Below are 17,985 nucleotides of genomic sequence, written 5' to 3' on the forward strand. Positions count from 1 at the left end.
TCAACTTGTTTTCAGTGTAGAAGTTGTTGACGAATAACATGACAGCATAATAGGATATTTGACTGTTTTCTGCCATTCTCTTAAATGATTAATTATGTCATTTTATGCTCCTAACACACATTTTTTCCTCTTAAATTTCAGTATTCTTTTATAAAAACAGAAATGAAATTCAAATAATTTGAAAGCCCGCTAAAACACTCCATTCGAGTCTTGTGATGCCTTTGATGTCACTGGCTAGCTCGCTGCTCCTACTGTCATAATGCTAATTCACAGTGATATCTTGGAATTTGTTTTGGAAAATGGGCTACAAATAGTGCGTAGTACCATACTGTACTAATACATCTATAGAAACTCCTGAAAATTATTTTTGAGTGTTCCAGTGAATGGGAAGATGCGTAAAATATGGTTGCACTGTTCTGGCAAATTGCGACAATATCGACACACAAGATCACTAACTTAATCACAAATGTGTTGCACTGTGAGATTAAATGTGCTCTACCACTGTTACAATGAAGGATAGCGTCATTCAGCAAAATTAAACTCCTAATGAAACATGTCGTTTTCCCAACTATACCTCAATTTTTCGGTAGCTCAGTATCATCGAATTTTGTAAGATGATGATCATAGATTGCTAATTCGATTCTAACGTGAAAGAACATTTTAACTTATTTTTAAAACAACTCAACAGTCCTCTGATACGAAAACTGAATCACAATTACAGAACTTCAACACACCGATCAGAAACAGAATATAATTGTGTTCTCCATGCTGTTTACATACGCTTATATTTGCAATCGCTGTTCACACATCACATTCAAAATATTTTCTAATTAATGTGACCACACATGTTTTACTTAATGAGAAACAATATTTTTTATCTTCATACAGTCCAGCTAGGATCCTTATTGTTGAAACTTTTGCAATTTCATTGTCTTACGTAAAGATGAAGTAAGTCTGCTTCAGACGCTAACATTAGTTTACACTCGCAAACATCACAGTTCTTACATTTGTGTCACCTGCATGTTGTACGTGGTTTATATCTCTCCGCATAACCTCATCTTCCTACACCTCGTTGTACTGGGATGTATGGTGATATTTGTACTACTAGCAATGCTTTCCAAAAAGGTGAATTTTTTGTTCGCAAAGTTAATGCATTTATCCTCTGTTGTCCATTTCTCAGACTAAGACTAATGAGCAGCTATATATTTTTGTATTTCGTGTAAGACTTTCAAATATATTTATCTCTCTTCCAGAATTTGAACATGTGATCTTGTTTATCAGCAGCCTGATGCAGTATCTGTTGCACTACCAAACTCCTGTGTGCAGTATCTCTGCTGGGCGTCTTCTGCAGAGCACTAAGTTTTGCCAAGAATAATTTTATTGTGCCTTGGGCCGTACCTCATGACTGATAGTCGGCAGTCTAGTTATAATATATGGATCCATTTTAAAAGTGGTAAAGTTTGTTAGTTTTGAGTGAGTTTAATGATGTTACAGAGAGCAGGGAAAAGAATATCTGTTGTTGCACGTATTGCCACTCTAAATGTGGGGAGCATAAACGCATCAGCTTTTTTAATGCTTCCACTATTCCTTTCTGTTGTTAGTTAAAAGCTATAAATGCATTTTCTGTCACTCAACAGCTAAACTGTTGGCAGAAAAAGTATGTAAAAACGTCTTAACTTCGGCTAATGCTTCTGTAACACACACATAGCTTTGTCTTACTCCTAGTAAATGACTTCACTAGAGCATCAGCCAATAACAGAGAATTTTTGATCATGTGACCAGATCTCGATATTCGGTGATTTTTAAGCAGTAATTACATAGAAATAACAGGTATTTTGTGGAATATTGACCATAAATGCTATTTAAATGTTGTAATCAATCGGAATACCAACAATCCGAACCATATTTTTAACATATGAAAATAGTCTATTAGATGCACCAGGTGTCATTCTGCAGATTTCAAAACTAGGCCCCTATTGTGTGATTTTACATGAGTGACACGCATAAATAAGCATACATGGAGAGTGCTCTATATGCCAATGGCACATGTGTAAGCAAACTTTGACACAGTCAGCAATTGATGCAAAGTTGATAAATCAGTATTAAGGCTGATATAAGTGCTGCTGATATGTCGGCTTCCAAATATGCAAACTGGGCTTACAGCATATACTGCACTGCCTCTTACCAAATACATTTTCCCTTTCAGGATGTGGGTCACTGTAGGTGAACCACCAAGTGACTCTTCCAGTGATTCTGAGATTGAGTGAAGTAGCGCAGTGGACTCGCATTCAGGAGGATGATGGTTCAAACCTGTCTCTGGGCATCCTGAGTTAGGTTTTCCTTGATTTCCCTAAATTGCTTAAGGAAAAATGCTGGTATGATTCCTTTGAAAGGGCATGACCAATTACCTTCTCCATCCTTTCGCAGTCTGAGCATGTGCTCTGTCTCTAATGACCTCATCGGCGGGTTGTAAACAGAACCTGGATTCATCCGAAAAAATGACGTTTTGCCATTCGTGCACCCAAGTTCGTTGTTGAGTACACCATCGCAGACACTCCTGTCTGTGGTGCAGCGTCAAGGGTAACCGCAGCCATGGTCTCCGAGCTGATGGTCCATGCTGCTCCAAACGTCTTCGAACTGTTCATGCAGATGGTTGTTGTCTTGCAAATGTCCCCATCTGTTGACTCAGGGATCTCGACGCGGCTGCACTATCCGTTACAGCCATGCGGATAAGATGCCTGTCATCTCGACTGATAGTGATACGAGGCCATTGGGATCCAGCATGGCGTTCTGTATTACCCTCCTGATCCCACCAATTCCATATTCTGCTAACAGTCATTGGATCTCGACCAACGCGAGGAGCAATGTCGCGATACAATAAACCACAATCGCGATAGGTTACAATCAGACGCTTATCAAAGTCGGAAACGTGATGGTACGCATTTCTCCTCCTTACACAAGGCATCACAACGACGTTTCACCAGGCAACGCTGGTCAACTGTTGTTTGTGTATGAGAAGTCGGTTGGAAACTTTCCTCATGTCAGCACGTTGTAGGTGTCACCACCGGCGCCAACCTTGTGTGAATGCTCTGAAAAGCTAATCATTTGCATATCACAGCATTTTCTTCCTGTCGGTTAAATTTTGCATCTGTAACACGTCATCTTCGTGGTGTAGCAATTTTAATGGCCAGTAATGTATATCAGTTTCATTGGTCTAGCTCAGATCATTGCTACACTGAATTTTCTGTACCACTTCTTTCTTATTTCTTCTTCTTCTTCTTCTTCTTCTTCTTAGATTTCCCACTATGTATGACTGTAGCTTTTGTTTTTCTGGACTATTCATCCAATATTTTCAGTATTTCTTCAGTAGTCATCTTCCTTAAAAGACAAGTCATAAATACATAAAAATGTAAATATAATGCAACTGTTTGAAAATATAAGGTGACACTGAGTGATTAATTGGTGCAGGAATGTTGTGCTTAGTCTGTCAGGGCTACAATGCCTACAAGAAAAGAAAATGTTTTTTATACACCAGGGAATCTGCATCAGGTTTAATAAAAATTAACCTAAATTGATTTAGGTCTTTTGAAATGGACACTTCAGTTTCCTCCCCATTCTCCTGCTATCTGAGCTTGTCCTTCATCTTTAACCTCTTTGTCAACAGGATGATAAACCTTCATCTTCCCTTTGCCTTGATAGGGCTGGTTTTGAGACTTGGTTTAGCCATCTCATTATTTTAATTTTTTTGCTCCTCCATATATTGGCTAGACATTAATTTTTTTGATAGGCACTGTTGTAGTGCAGAGTTATCCCTCCTCCTTGCTATTGCACAAAGTATGTAACATGATTGTCACCCCTGTATCCCTAAGCAGTGAAGTTCTTGTGGGGACTACCAGAATACTGATAATTCTCTTAACACCCACCAGCTCAAACAAAAGTATCTGCACTTAACATGTCTGTCTGTGATACTGTATGAATGATAAAATAACCCTGATTTTTTTTTTCCCTCTCCTCAGTACACACACCATCAAGACCCAATGTGTATAAGAAGATACTGTTGTATATGAGTGAGAGTACTCTTTTTCTGTAGTATTGGTTTGTCTGTATTCATATAGTTGGTTCTTGACATACTGTTTACCTTCATGATGAAAGTATCTGTCAACTGTGTTTTCTGCTACATGTCAGTGGCATCTATATCACCTGCAAACAGTTGGATGCATATAATGTGCCTGTTATTTGAGCATTTTTCTTATGAATACTGCATTTTAACAAGTATGAGATTTTGCTTCACCAACACAGTTTGTCACCGCAGCAACACAGCTGTTCATTACTGTGAGTAAAGGACCTGCAAATCATATTACTCACCCGTGTAGAGTGAATGAGCTGTTGGTACAGTATATGGTTTTCAAGAGCATTAGTTTACCTTTTCCGTTGTGCTCTGTGGAAAATTTTCCTTTTATCCCCTAATTAATGGTGCATATTTTACAAATTTGTAAGAAAGGGTTGTGGTAAAAGTTGGAAATAAACAAAGTGTATTGATTTTGCACAGAAAACAAATTATGGAAGGGATCATATTTTTATAACAACATTGTCAGTCCCTTTATTCGGAACATCTGATACATAGCAGATCTAATTCTATGTACTGCACTACTAGTTCACTGCAGCACTGGAATGTAATGTACTTTTGTTTTTTTAATGTGTGCATATGTTACAAAACAGCTCCAAACACACACACACACACACACACACACACACACACACACACACACACACAACACTGGCTGATTTATGATGTAATTTCATACTGTCATGTTGTGAACCAAACATTGCACACACATTGACCCTACAGGCATTTACACATGCTTAACAATATGGTGTGAAATCTGTATAACTGGAAGTTCAGATGTTTTCTTTGGCATTGGAATTTATTTTGAAAGTACTGACAACATATATCTGATTTTCCAAATGCTTCCCAAAAGCATTATCTGTTTTTCTGTAACTGACCCTAAATAGCCTTACGCATTCAGAATAGTATAACTAAAGGCAGAAATGTGAGCCTGAGTAATGTAGAGGAGATATTGCTTTAACATCTGGCATTCTTGGAGTACTTCAAAATTCTAAACAGTTTCTATCTGTCAGCATGCAGTTATTGGTTGCTAGTTGGGACATATTCATCTTTTGTCTTACAAGAAATAATAGTGAGTAAAAGCTTTCCAGTATTTCCATGTACATATGTTTTGATAGTTACTGCAAAGAAGAAAGGATGCAAGTTCACTGTCCAGATGAGGTTAGCTGTACTGGAATGAAATTTTTTCTGAAATGTTGCTAGTAACTGTGCCTTTTCAGTCGTGCAGATCTTATTCTGTGAGTGTCAATGTTCACATTACTGATAACCGTGCTTTGTTTGCTTTTTCTTTGTCAGATACATAATGCAACATGTAGCTTCCAGATACATAATGCGACATTTAGCTGGTACCATAATGGAATAAAATATTTTGAGAACACCCATCCTATGTCGCCAGATGGACTTGCACGAATCTATTATGTGGAAAAAAAGTCATTTTTAGGCCACTGAAAAAATACAGAATGAAAATCATTCTTTCATGCAGGGTATACAATTTTTATTCGCTGTGACAAGCTGCTGTTTTTCTATAGTTAAGATACTGGGAGGGGTTGCTGCTAAACAAAAAGATGATGATTGTCTGTGGGAAACAAAAATTATGTTATCTTGCTCTTAATACTAGATTAAATAGTAATATTCTGTGACAGTTGATAGATGTGAGTGGGTATGCACTGGCACACATTTAATCTTGATCAGAACACTCATAATATCCTGGAACTTTAATATTTGCGTTGATGTACATCTTAGTTATTCTGTAAGTGCTCTGCCTCATCCCCCACATACACGAAGTGCACCGATTGAGGTTTTGTGGAAAAATCTTTTTAGAGTTGATACAGTAACTGGTAAATGCTGTAACTTTTATTACCAGTAAGTACTTTGACTTAAAAATTAGCATGCCACAGAATATTTTACAATTGTTACATCATTCAACTGTCTTCTTTGATTTGTTCTTAATGTTTTTTTTTTAACCTTCATCTTAGCTAATCAGATTCAGCAATGAGTTGCAGCTTGATGAACTTTGTTTCACGAATGTTGTTAATAAACCTTCATTGTTTACTGCACAGTTTTACATTCTAAAAATGTGCCAATTCAGCTGTGAATCTTTTTTCCTGCTAAGTATTGACATTTCTGTTTTGTGAGGGGATATTGGTGAACACTCCAAAAGAATCAGTGAAATAACTGTTTTTCTGTAGAAGCATTGTGCTTATCGCTAAGTTGAGATGCATTTTTCATTTATGTTATATGATTTCAATTTGTGTTATTATTATTATTATTATTATTATTATTATTATTATGTTGTTGTTGTTCTTTGTTCGTTTTTAATTGCTGATGACTGACAGAAGTTACAAGTGCTTTGCAATGACAGTCTTTGTTATTAAATGCTCAGCTTAAATTGATTGCTGCCTTTTGATGTACTATTAGGTGGGATATGCAAATAGCACAGAACCTTTTTTGTTACTGTCATAATGAGTTATTAATTAGCTACTTGACTTTTGAATCTCATAGTTTAGTAACTGGCATCAGTGGGCAAGAAGGAATAAAGCAAAATTTTACCAATGCATAGGCTTCCACAGATGAATTACTGTCACTTAAAAATTTATTTTAAACATTTCTGGCCCTTTCATTTCAGGAATTTAATTTTGTTGGTGTTTTTTTTCCTTGTTGGATACAATTCATAGCCTAAAAAGTCTTATTTTCTGTACAGTACAATTGAGGCAGCAGTTGCTTGCTGCCTAATATACATTCAATTTATTATCATTTTATAGTACTTTCTCAAAGTAGGATATCTCATTGGTAATTTTCAGATGTCCTTGATGAAGAGTGCCAAAACTGAAGCTTGCAAGTTCCCACTGCCCACATGTGTTGAGCCAGCAAAATATGGTGTGTTGAGTAGTTTTTAATCTCATTGTTAGTCTTATCAGAGTGCTTACTTTACATTAATTGGGAGAAAATTGAGTTGATTGGTACAGTTTAGTGTATAAATCGTTGTAGATATTGCTTAGCTTGTTTGAAAACTATGCCATTCCTTAGGGACTTCAGATCTAGTAATGCACTTAAAACCTCCAATAAATTTACTACAAAGCCTGTATTCTTTTCTTCCCTTTTTATTTTCTTTATTTTTTAGTTTATTTTCTTTTTATGTTACCAGTAAGTGTGTGCAGAAAAGTTGCATGGGTTCTTATAGGTATCTTAAGTAGTAAGAAACATTCATAGACCTTCTGAGATATATCATAAATGGAAAAAACCTGCTGTGTGGTGTGAGAGTTACATAACAGAAGCGTAAAAAGTTTTGGGTGTAAGGAATAAGGTTGTCAATATAATTTGTAAGTATGTATTACTTGTTGCTCTGTTCTAACATGTAGGACAGTCATCAATTAGAGCACATTGGTTTGACATATGTTCAAGAAGCTAGTGACTTTGTGCATATATATATTTCTGTTAATGTGATACTGTGTCAAACAATGTGAAAACAAATGTCAGCCTGAAAGGCTGTTATCGTGAAGAGTTTTGTTTGTATGTGACCTTCATTCTCATGAAATGTTCTTTTAGGGAGAATAATCCAGGTTCCTTGTTTAACAAGCTATGTAGCTACATTGTGATTTAGGGGCTTTGGAGGGAGCTTGGTAGTGGTGTGGAAGTGAGGCATATACACTGTTTTCTACCTGCTACTGAATATATACTAACGGGAAAAAAGTTATTTATGAGTCTCAGTGAAATGGTGCCAGTCAGTGTGACAAATAATTCGAGATTAAGAAATACACATACCTAAATAATTATTATCTGTTTACAAGATAGCCAAGGTTCATTTTGGCTAAAATGTGGATTTGGAGGGAGCATCGCGTGGACCTCCAAAGAGTTCTGTGACCTTTAGCTGTATAAAGTGCAGTGGTTTACATGGCTATAGTGATTGGTGTTGCAGAGTGTATACCCACTGGGAAATCTGGGAAAACATTGGAATTTTTTCATCTGGGTAAAACCTGAGAATTTTTTAGAATTCTGGGAATATTTTATTGTTTCAATTTTCAGTTAAATTTTTGTAATTTTGACTAGTAAGAACTGATACCCTAACAAAGATTTTTACCTTAGCCTACTACTGCAGAACAATACTGCAACAGTAAAACAGAAACAAAAGAATAACACCAAAATAAAACTTAAGTTGCAAACAAAATGCAGCATTTACAACTACAAAACACTGTGCACACATAAACGTCTGCCTACAGAAAAATTCACCAAAGGCTTTAGGACGAAGACTATGCAAAACCACAAACGGCTTTTGATGAGTGTGAAATCACAACTGTGTACATTTCTAAGAGGTCACGCAGAAATATGGTGCTTTGAGAAGTGTTACTTTCAAAGTAAATTTCCTTTTATGCAAGATGGATTGTCTTGCACGTGAGAATGGGTGATGAATTACTTAAATGACGGATCGTTTGAGTCATGTTCAAAACTGAACACTTTGAGCCGCTTACAAAAATTTCGAGCCCAGAAGCCCAACCATTTATGCAAGATACTTAAAATTTTAATGGCACATTTGTGTTTGATACCTCCTAAAGGGCAACAAATGCTAAAAGAGACCAAGCTTCAAGGTTAGTTTCTCATATTTATTTTAGTTCTTTAATAGATTTTAAATTATGCAATAATGATGCAAAAAGTATAATTATTCTTGACAAAAGGTGCAAGATCCTGCCTAACCATACCCCAGGGGAAAAAACAACAAAAAGCTTTTGACTACTGATGTTTTATGTGCAAGCTTAGCTTTTCTTGTAGTTGTATTGTATGTATATTAATTTAAATCATTAACTTTCCCCTTTTGTGTGTTCTTGATGCTTAACAGTGATGTTGCTGTCAGCTGATTGCGTCACGTGTCCTATTCTCTGAATATCTTCTGTCGTTTGCTGGCAAGGTCCGGTGACATGCTATTATTGGCTGTCTAAAGTGATTTGTGCAGCACAGTTTCGATTTCAGTGCTTTGGAAGCTTCTGTGCTGTATTTGGTGGAATTCTTGTTGACGCTCATCAAAGATCTTTCCAGAATATGTTGTTTTTTGGTCAGTTTCATTTCCTAAAGTGCTGGGGAGCTCTACACCAATGTATAAAACTTCTACTATTCAAAACATTAATAAGTTTTACAGTGATAGGCTTTTCCATTCTTATTGGTAAACAAGTATGAATTTCTTCAAACTGCTCTCTGCAGAGCTTACGTGAGGAATCTGGGAGGGAGTTACACCATAAGCTGTAACAAAGTTCTTTCAAAATTTTATTTAATAATGTAATCGTTCCTCTCATTTGAAGGAAAAGTCATAACATGGCTAAGGTGAAGGAAGAACAGGGTTATAGTAATCAGTATCAATGTATGTAATATAAAATAAATCTTTCCTAAACAAATTACATATCCAAATAAACCCTGTTTTTCTGAAAATCCTTACGAATTACCTTCAGCCCAGTACTTGCTGTTTGGTTAGTTGGCAGAATTGGTACCCATATATTGGTACATCATGGGGTTGAGCTGTGTTGAATGGTCGTTGATTGGCATTATATTTATTGCCAAAATCTCAAAACTTTTTCCATATAATTGTTTTTAGATCAGACATTTTAGTCACAAGTTGCTGCTTTTATTGATTCAAATGCATTTTGAGCTTTGTTAGTGAATCTTCAGGTGTTTGTTTCTGTCTAAACATATATTCACATTAGATGTTGAACATTTTTCCCTTTCACAAAACTATTATTGAATTACTACATTTCTCACATCAATTTAAAACTCTGTGTATAGTGGTTGGACAGATTTATGGAAACACTACGAGAAATACATGCTTGAACATAAATTCGTATGCTTGCCCAGCCTTCAGGTTGCATTGTTGTATTTGACCATGAATGCCACGTATGCAGTGTCCTGAATATGTAGCAAGTGTCAGTCATGGTCAGAACAGTATTCTGTGTAGTTGTGAATGCGTTATGTCGGAGCTAAGTGACTTTGAATGTGGGCAGATTGTTGGTGCTCGTATGGTGGGTGCTTCTGTAACCAAGCGAGCTAAAGTGTTTGGTATTTCAAAAGGCACCATATTAAAGATCTATATCGCATACATGGAAAGTGGAAAAACATCATCCCATAAGTAACAACACGGACAAAAGTGCGTGTTGAGTAATCATGATGGACAGTCGTTGAAGAGGAGTTTGATAAAAAGAGGATGACTGCTGCCAATGTCACTGAAGAACTGCATGTCACGCTCATGAACCCTGTCAGCACCAAAACAGCTTGGAGAAAGTCCCATAAGCAGGGAATTGCAGGCAAGCTAGAATTTCAGAATCACTCATCAGTTATGAAAGTGCCCATAATAGGAAATCGTTGTGCTGAAGCCATTACACATGGACTATGGAGCAATAGAAGAATGTTATTTGGTTGGATGAGTCTTGTTTCACACTGTTTCCAACTTATGGCTGAGCTTATGACCCAAGAGTGAAAAATGGCAGGGACTCCGTGATGTTGGCAGCAATATCGTGTTATTCTGTTTGCTCCACTGGTACTCTACAAGGTCCCATTACTGTTAAGGCTTATGTGACCATTTTGGCTGATCGGATCCATTCCATGGTACAATGTTTGTCCCTCGTATTCTAAGATGTCAGGCCACTCGTTCACACAGCTCACATCTCCCCTGGCCACCACAGTCACCAGCTCTCAATATTATTGAGACTTCATAGTCTACTTTGGAGAGAAAAGTGTGTGGCCACTATTCACCTGCATCAGTGTTACCTGATCTTGCCACTGTTTGGCAGGAAGACTGGTATAAGATTTCCTTGAATACCATACATGCATTACCACACCTAAACAGTGCAGGAAAACCATTAGCACTCAAAACAGCTTTCAGCTATCTCTGAATGGATAAGTACATTATTGTACTAGGCATGGTAATGTATTGTGTTTTTGGTGTTTCCATATTTTTTGTCCATGCCCAGTAAAGTAAAGTTTAATTTGAACAAAGGAGCATTGAAATGAAGCTGTTTTTTGTACTTCACACTGTACATTTAAATATCCTTGAATTACGTTTTACATTTATGTTAAAATGCAGCAGCTTTAGTCTTTTCATAGCATATGTACGAATGTTTGACATAACAGTATAAGACTATGTTGTGACCATAAGCAACATAATCCACAGTTCTGAATATTATGTGCAGTGTCTTTTTCTTAAAAAGGGAAGGCATTTTACGATGAAGGCAGGAGTTGTTTATCGTGGAATCGTGCCATCCACATGCAGTATCATATTGACAATTTGATCACTAAATCTTTAAAATCCTTTCCAAAGGAGTATCTACACTACTGTTGTCCATCAAGTTCTTTCACTTGCTGTAGTTGATCATTTCTAGCACTTAGTGCAACTAGCTTCCAGTGAGTAAGACAGTAAAACAGTAACACCAGTTTGTTACTTTATACCGGTTTATCTTCAGTAATATACAGTCTTCCAGAAATTACATGAAACCACTGATCACCAAGGAGGTATTGTAGTTTATGTGAAAGAATCTTCTTAATGCCCAATTCCAAAAGTGTAAAGCAACACAATGCAAGGAATATGTTAGCAGGTTGACACTTTTATTTGCTGCGCTACTGTTTGGAAAAATTGAAATGAAATTTATTCCACCAATTGGGAACATAATGCTACGTAGATGATCAGCGTTACAGACCTGTTCAAGCACTGTGACTGTGGAAATTCAGTTAAGAGTAGCGCCATCACTTGCTGCAATCTGAGTCACTAGAAGTCGTGGCATGGAATCAAAAAGTTCCTGAATATGCTGCTGGGGAGTACTCTGCCACTTGGTTCGTAGATGCGTCTACAAAGCAGCAGCTGTGACTGCAGAAGTATCTGAACAAACAAGCTGTCAACCCACCATATCCCAGACATGTTCAATGGGCAACATTTCAGGCTAACAGGCAGGCAAAGGAAACAATGGTACCCATCGTTCTTCGAAGAAGGCTTGCGCTTTATTTGCCACATGCAGTATCCTGCTGAAATATGTTATGTGCAACGACTTTCAGGAGGGGCAGTACCTCAGGCTGTAAAACATCCCTGATGTAGCAGTGGCTGCTAAGTTTGCCATCAAGACATAGGTGGTGAGGTCGCACATTACAGGCAGTGGCAACCCTGACCATCACTCTTGGTGTTTGTCCACTATGCCGCTCAACAGCACAGTCTGTTACATTGTGTTCACTATGGTGGCGTAGAATGGATCTGCAGCCATCACTGTAGGACAAGTTGATGCGTGAGTCATCCAAAAAAACTACATTTTGCCACTCAGCACGTCATTGTAGGCGTTCATCTGCACATTGCAATCTGCAATGTTGGTGGGTTCTGGTCAGTGGAAGCTGATGCAATGGCATATGTGCCACGAGTCCAGTCTGTGGAACACAGATATGTCCACACCTGTTGCAGTGCTCCAACACTGTGCCAATACTGTGGATGAAGCTGTTCTGTCTGTTACGGCCATGTGGGAAAGATGGCAGTCATCTCACACTGTGGTCACATTGTTCCGTCCAGTACCCTGTCGGCGCTGTGTATGGTCATCGTCTCTCCACTGGTTATACAAATGCCTTGCTGTTGAAGCGGTGTGCCCTGTATAATTCTCAGTGTCACGGGATGACAGACCCAACTCTTGGAGACCAATCATTCAACCGTGTTTGAGTGCACTCATGCTAGTATTCTACAATGTGATGTCGGCAATGCATAGTGGCACATGATTACGCATTTCCACTTCATATGATGGCTTCGCATCAATTGAATGTTGTGTAACACAGACCTGTCTCGTCACACAAGAGAGAGTGCTGTTGGGCCTATGTGCACATCACCTCTCTGCCATTTAAATCACTTATTGTGGTTCCCTATGATAAACTGTTGAATTTAATTACTTCAGTAATGCTCAAACTTGTAAAACAAATCAAACATAGAACTGAACACATTAGAAAAACATACAAATCTTTGTTCAGAAACCCTAGCCCAGCATAAAGGAGTAGACAAAGTAACAAATTACCTCACCCTTAGACTTGTTTTAGTATGAGTCCCAGAAAAATTTATTAAAGTAGCACTGAATACCATCACATAATTAAGTCATATTCCAAAGAAATTGTACATTTATAAATTGTCTGTATTACACAACAGACACAGAAAATATTACAAGAGATGATGAGATTCATAATCCTTTTTTTGTTAGTTAACATGAAAGTTAAATTTCGTACTAAAATTTAAAATGTCTAAATTTCATGCACTCCATCATAACAACATTTCATCAGAATGAATAACTGTCACATGTATTTGGATGTTTTTTATTTTATTTATTTATTTATTTATTTTTTACTCTTCCACATACAACACATTATACATGACGTGATTAATGCAGCAAGTGACTTTAGTATTCATTATTTGAGAAGTAGATCGTATTTTAGATTATACTCACTGTCTTTAATGAAGAAATTTGCAGCACAAGGAAATTTATGGATTTTAGTACTAGTTCTTGATTACTAAAGTGAAGATTATTTTACTGGTATTACGGTGTCTGTGGTAGAGGTGAGCCAAAGGGGGCCCGTGGAGGATTCTGTCTTAAAAGTAAACCTTTTGAGAGGCCTAAGGTAAAAGATATATACACCAGATCCAAAACTTAAAATTTACATGTCTCATTGGCGAGTATTGGTAAGGACTATCGTAATCAGACTAGACAAGAGCTTAACAAAGGTTGTTTACAGTAGTGTTTCTCCATCATCTGTTGTAAATTCCTTACTCGGGGAGTGCTGTTGAACTTGTGTAGTTCTTCAGACACACAGATTTATGCTCTACAGGATATGTACTTATTACACAGTCAGAGTTTCTATACTTAAATATTGAGTTTTCTGAGTTCTGTCAACACACAAACATTTTTAAATGCAATTAATTCTGTTCAGAATTAGTTGTGCAAGAAATTGTTTACTCTGTTTGCGGAAACAAAAGAAAAGCTATGTTCTTCCATTTTGCATGTTCTTTATTTTTTTCCTCTTATTTTTCTTTTGCATGATTTCTCAAATGAGCCAAAGAATATTATACATTTCACAATTGAATTCATGCCTGATAGTATTATGTCTTACATTTTTTAAATTAAATGTTTGCCTTACAGATATTGGTCAAGATTATTGTCATCCATGATTTTTGTTATGAACTCTCACAAATTAGGTAATTTTGAATTACATAAAGTACATGTTGTCTGTTATACATTTGGTTCAGTTTAGGTCCTGTTGTGTTTCACAAACAGTTTTTTTCCACAGTAACATGCTTTCAGTACAGTTAAATTTTCTTTTAAAGAAAAAGAAGAAACCTCTAATTTCAAAATAACCACTTCCTGGAACTCATGTTCACACATGACCACCAGGTCATGTGCACAATTAAAGGAGGTACAGTTCAGGTATACATTTTTCCATTTAGCTGGAATCTTTTGGTTCTGTGTTAGGTGCTTCATCATGTATAGTTTGATCTGTAAGTAGTAGTGATATTGTGATTGGTACATGTATAGAATTCTGATAAAGCACACTCATAGTCAATGATTTGTAGATGACATGTAGCTTTTAGAAGAGCAAGACAGAAAAAGTTGAAACACCCTCTTAATACTATTGTATGCATGAGGGATGTACATTTGCTACATGGCAGGCACAAACTACTCACTGAAATCCAATATGTTTAAAGTACACACCATAGCAAAAATTTTATTCTCTTGACATCAAATTCAGTGACTTCACCAATTTTGCAACCAGATTTTCATCTTCCAACCTAACCTAGAGCTCGGTCTATGCAGATGATCAGTATATTACCACAACTAAGTTTTCATATTCATTGGCTTCATCAACTCACAGCCAACTATCACCCCCCCCCCCCCCATTCTAATCTATAATCCATTACATAATCTTTTATACACACAGTACTCTGCAACTTTTCCAAAACGCGGGAACTTCATGGTAACTAAAAGTTTACATATGTTGCATAGATTTGGTGATTTATTTATTCTTAAATTTGTTATACCATACTGGTATCCACTAATTCTAATCACCATGAAATTGCCGCCGTTTCATAATGACCGACTTTGAGCTTGGGGATTTCAGGTATTTATTGTTACTGTCAAATTTGAAGAGCCATGGATGTTAGACCAAATTTTGGAGAACATTTTCTTTTAAACACATAAAAAATATGTATAACCCTTATCTATTGACTGCAAAGACCTTGCTGCAGTGGATGCACCGGTTCCCGTGAGATCACCGAAGTTAAGCGCTGTCAGGCGTGGTCGGCACTTGGATGGGTGACCATCCAGGCCACCATGTGCTGTTGCTATTTTTCGGGATGCACTCAAGCCTCGTGATGCCAATTGAGGAGCTACCCGACCGAATAGTAGCGGCTTCGGTCAGGAATACCATCATAATGACCGGGAGAGCGGTGTGCTGACCCCACGCCCCTCCTATCCGCATCCTCCTCTGAGGATGACACGGCAGTCAGATGGTCCCGATGGGCCACTTGTGGCCTGTAGACAGAGTGGTTGGTTTATCTATTTACTGGTGGATTTTTGTTCCTTTTTTTTGTTAGTTGCTGTGTCATAATGATGGTGGATGTAGATTGTTGCTGTTCATGTTTTGGTCAAGAGAACTGCTGAATACATTTGTGAAAGTACAGTGAAACAAATTTCAGGAGAATATCAAGAAACTTGATATTTTATGTCAGCGAAAAAGTTCTGGCAGGTGACAAGTGTGAATTGGTCAAGTTTTGACAGCGAATTATTGAAAAAAATCCATAGCTTCTATGGGGAAAAACGATTTTCAACAGTACAGCAAACATTTAGGGAAAGTAGAGAATTGATAAGGAAGATTTTCCCGATTTGAATGACACAGCGTTATTGCATTTTGTTCGTAAATTGAGCTTCAGATATGAAATGTTCAACAGAAAGCTTGCGCCAGTGGAAAATAATGTAATATTTGGGAGAGAATTAGAGTTCTTCAAGGAAATTAAAATCACTTATGATATGCTGTAGAAACTGTTTATTACACTAATGAGACATGGTGTGCTGCAAATTGTTGCAGAAAGTTTGGATTGCAAAAAAAAAAAAAAAGTCCTATGCACCAGAAAGTGGATATGATTATCACAAACGAAGTGTTTATTGTGGGATGGAAAGGTGGAATTCAGATCCTGTCTCATTCTGGGATGAGAGTTATAATGTGCCACAGTGGAGCAAATGTGGCTTCATGTGAAATGCTGGCTGATGTTTTATTGGAAAAAAAAGATCATGCAGATTACCATTCTAGGATGAATGCTGGACACTACAGGGAGCAGTTCAGGAGTGTTCTCAGATGTTATCCGATAGGTCTGTGATTGTTTTAGATCAGACTCCTTGTCAAATGATGATAAATCTGGTATCGTGGATCCGTCTGTGGAATGGAGGAGAGATTCAATTAGGTACTGCGAAAGTGTTACTCAAGTTCTTAGGAGGAATTCAGTATGTGCGCAAACTTGAAAAGATAGCAGATTGTCTTGACACAGTAACAGAAACATTGCTGATTCAGTTAGGTGACTATAATAGCAGCAAAACACCAGACAACAGCAAAAGTAATTAGGGTGAATTTTTATTTTAAATTTATCATTGTGTTCTGCAAAATCTATTCCAAATTATTACTACATACCATATTTAGAGTTTTCATTTTCTGTTGCGAAAATGCAATTCATTTATTGAGAACTACTTGTGTATTGAATTATCATATGTGATTTCCCACTTCAATGCTTCTTAAACTCATACATTAGTAATAGTATTTAGCAACACAGTGTTTCAGCATGGAAACAAAGTTGCCACCGTCTTTTCTGATTGTTTAAGTCACTTATTCTATATGACAGTGATGGCAGCACATTGGTGTGTAAATTGTGCGCCATCACAGCTTAGCATATATTGCATATGATGGAACCAACAGGAGGCCAAATTTTACAGTCTCTCTTTTTTTTTTTCCCCACATCACACTAACTACAGTGGTAAACTTAACTGTGCATTTGTGAATGTCGTGGTGAAACAACTCACTAATAGCAACAATCCTCCAGTCAATAGAGAAGAATTGTGTCTTTAAAGAATGCATAGGTCATTGTTCACAAAAGTATAGCCTGGCTCTCTGTGACTCTTCCAAGTTGACACTCACAATGCTCAAAAATGTAAATAGTTCTATGTAGGACACTCCCTTTTCAATGACAAATGAAAGTGGGCATTTCCGTGGTTCCGACAAAATGGAACACATCAATGCTAGTTGTGATGTAGCTTGAAAAGGGATGTGAAGCTAGGAGTCAGTCATGAAATAGATAATAATCTGTTTTCTGCACAAAGATCAGTCTGTCACTGCACACATACATTTCAAATGTAGAAGAAAACTTCAATTCTTTGTTGCGCAGTCACAAATGTCTAAAATTCTTGCAGCAGTAGGAAAAAAATGTTTTTAGTATGATTCTATACAGTCTGTAATGTGTAGAAAATGCTATTGAACTGCTTAGAAGTCCAACTACAATACTGAGTATCTAGGATGCTATGGACTAGATAGAGGATATAATAAATTGGAGATTGGGAACATCATCTGCTTTTTAAGTTAAACACCGGTACTGGAAGTAGAGATGTCAACTAGAATACAGAAATCTGCTTCCAAATTGCATAGGGAAACTGAACTGTTATTATACACAGATTGAAAGTAACATGTGCTACTCTCATTGCATATCCATCCTGTACTGATGGAGAATAATAATGTGAAGCATTAAAGACCAATCTGAGTATGACTTACTGAGCTGTAGCCTTCAGGTCCACATTCCAGCTTTGTGGGTGTTTTCACAACTTTCAGTGAAATGTCTT

General features: G+C 37.1%; 1 protein-coding gene across 1 annotated transcript in view; it reads left to right on the forward strand.

Annotated features, from left to right (window-relative positions):
- LOC124555535 overlaps nt 1-17,985 on the forward strand; it is a 319,899-nt gene that overhangs the window by 70,917 nt on the left and 230,997 nt on the right. Inside the window, exon 2 of the mRNA XM_047129490.1 lies at nt 6,928-7,003. The gene's annotated coding sequence lies outside the window, so the exon portion shown is untranslated. The remainder of the gene's footprint in view (nt 1-6,927; nt 7,004-17,985) is intronic.

Source organism: Schistocerca americana, chromosome X (genome assembly GCF_021461395.2).
Source record: "Schistocerca americana isolate TAMUIC-IGC-003095 chromosome X, iqSchAmer2.1, whole genome shotgun sequence".
Taxonomy (NCBI): Eukaryota; Metazoa; Arthropoda; class Insecta; order Orthoptera; family Acrididae; genus Schistocerca; species Schistocerca americana.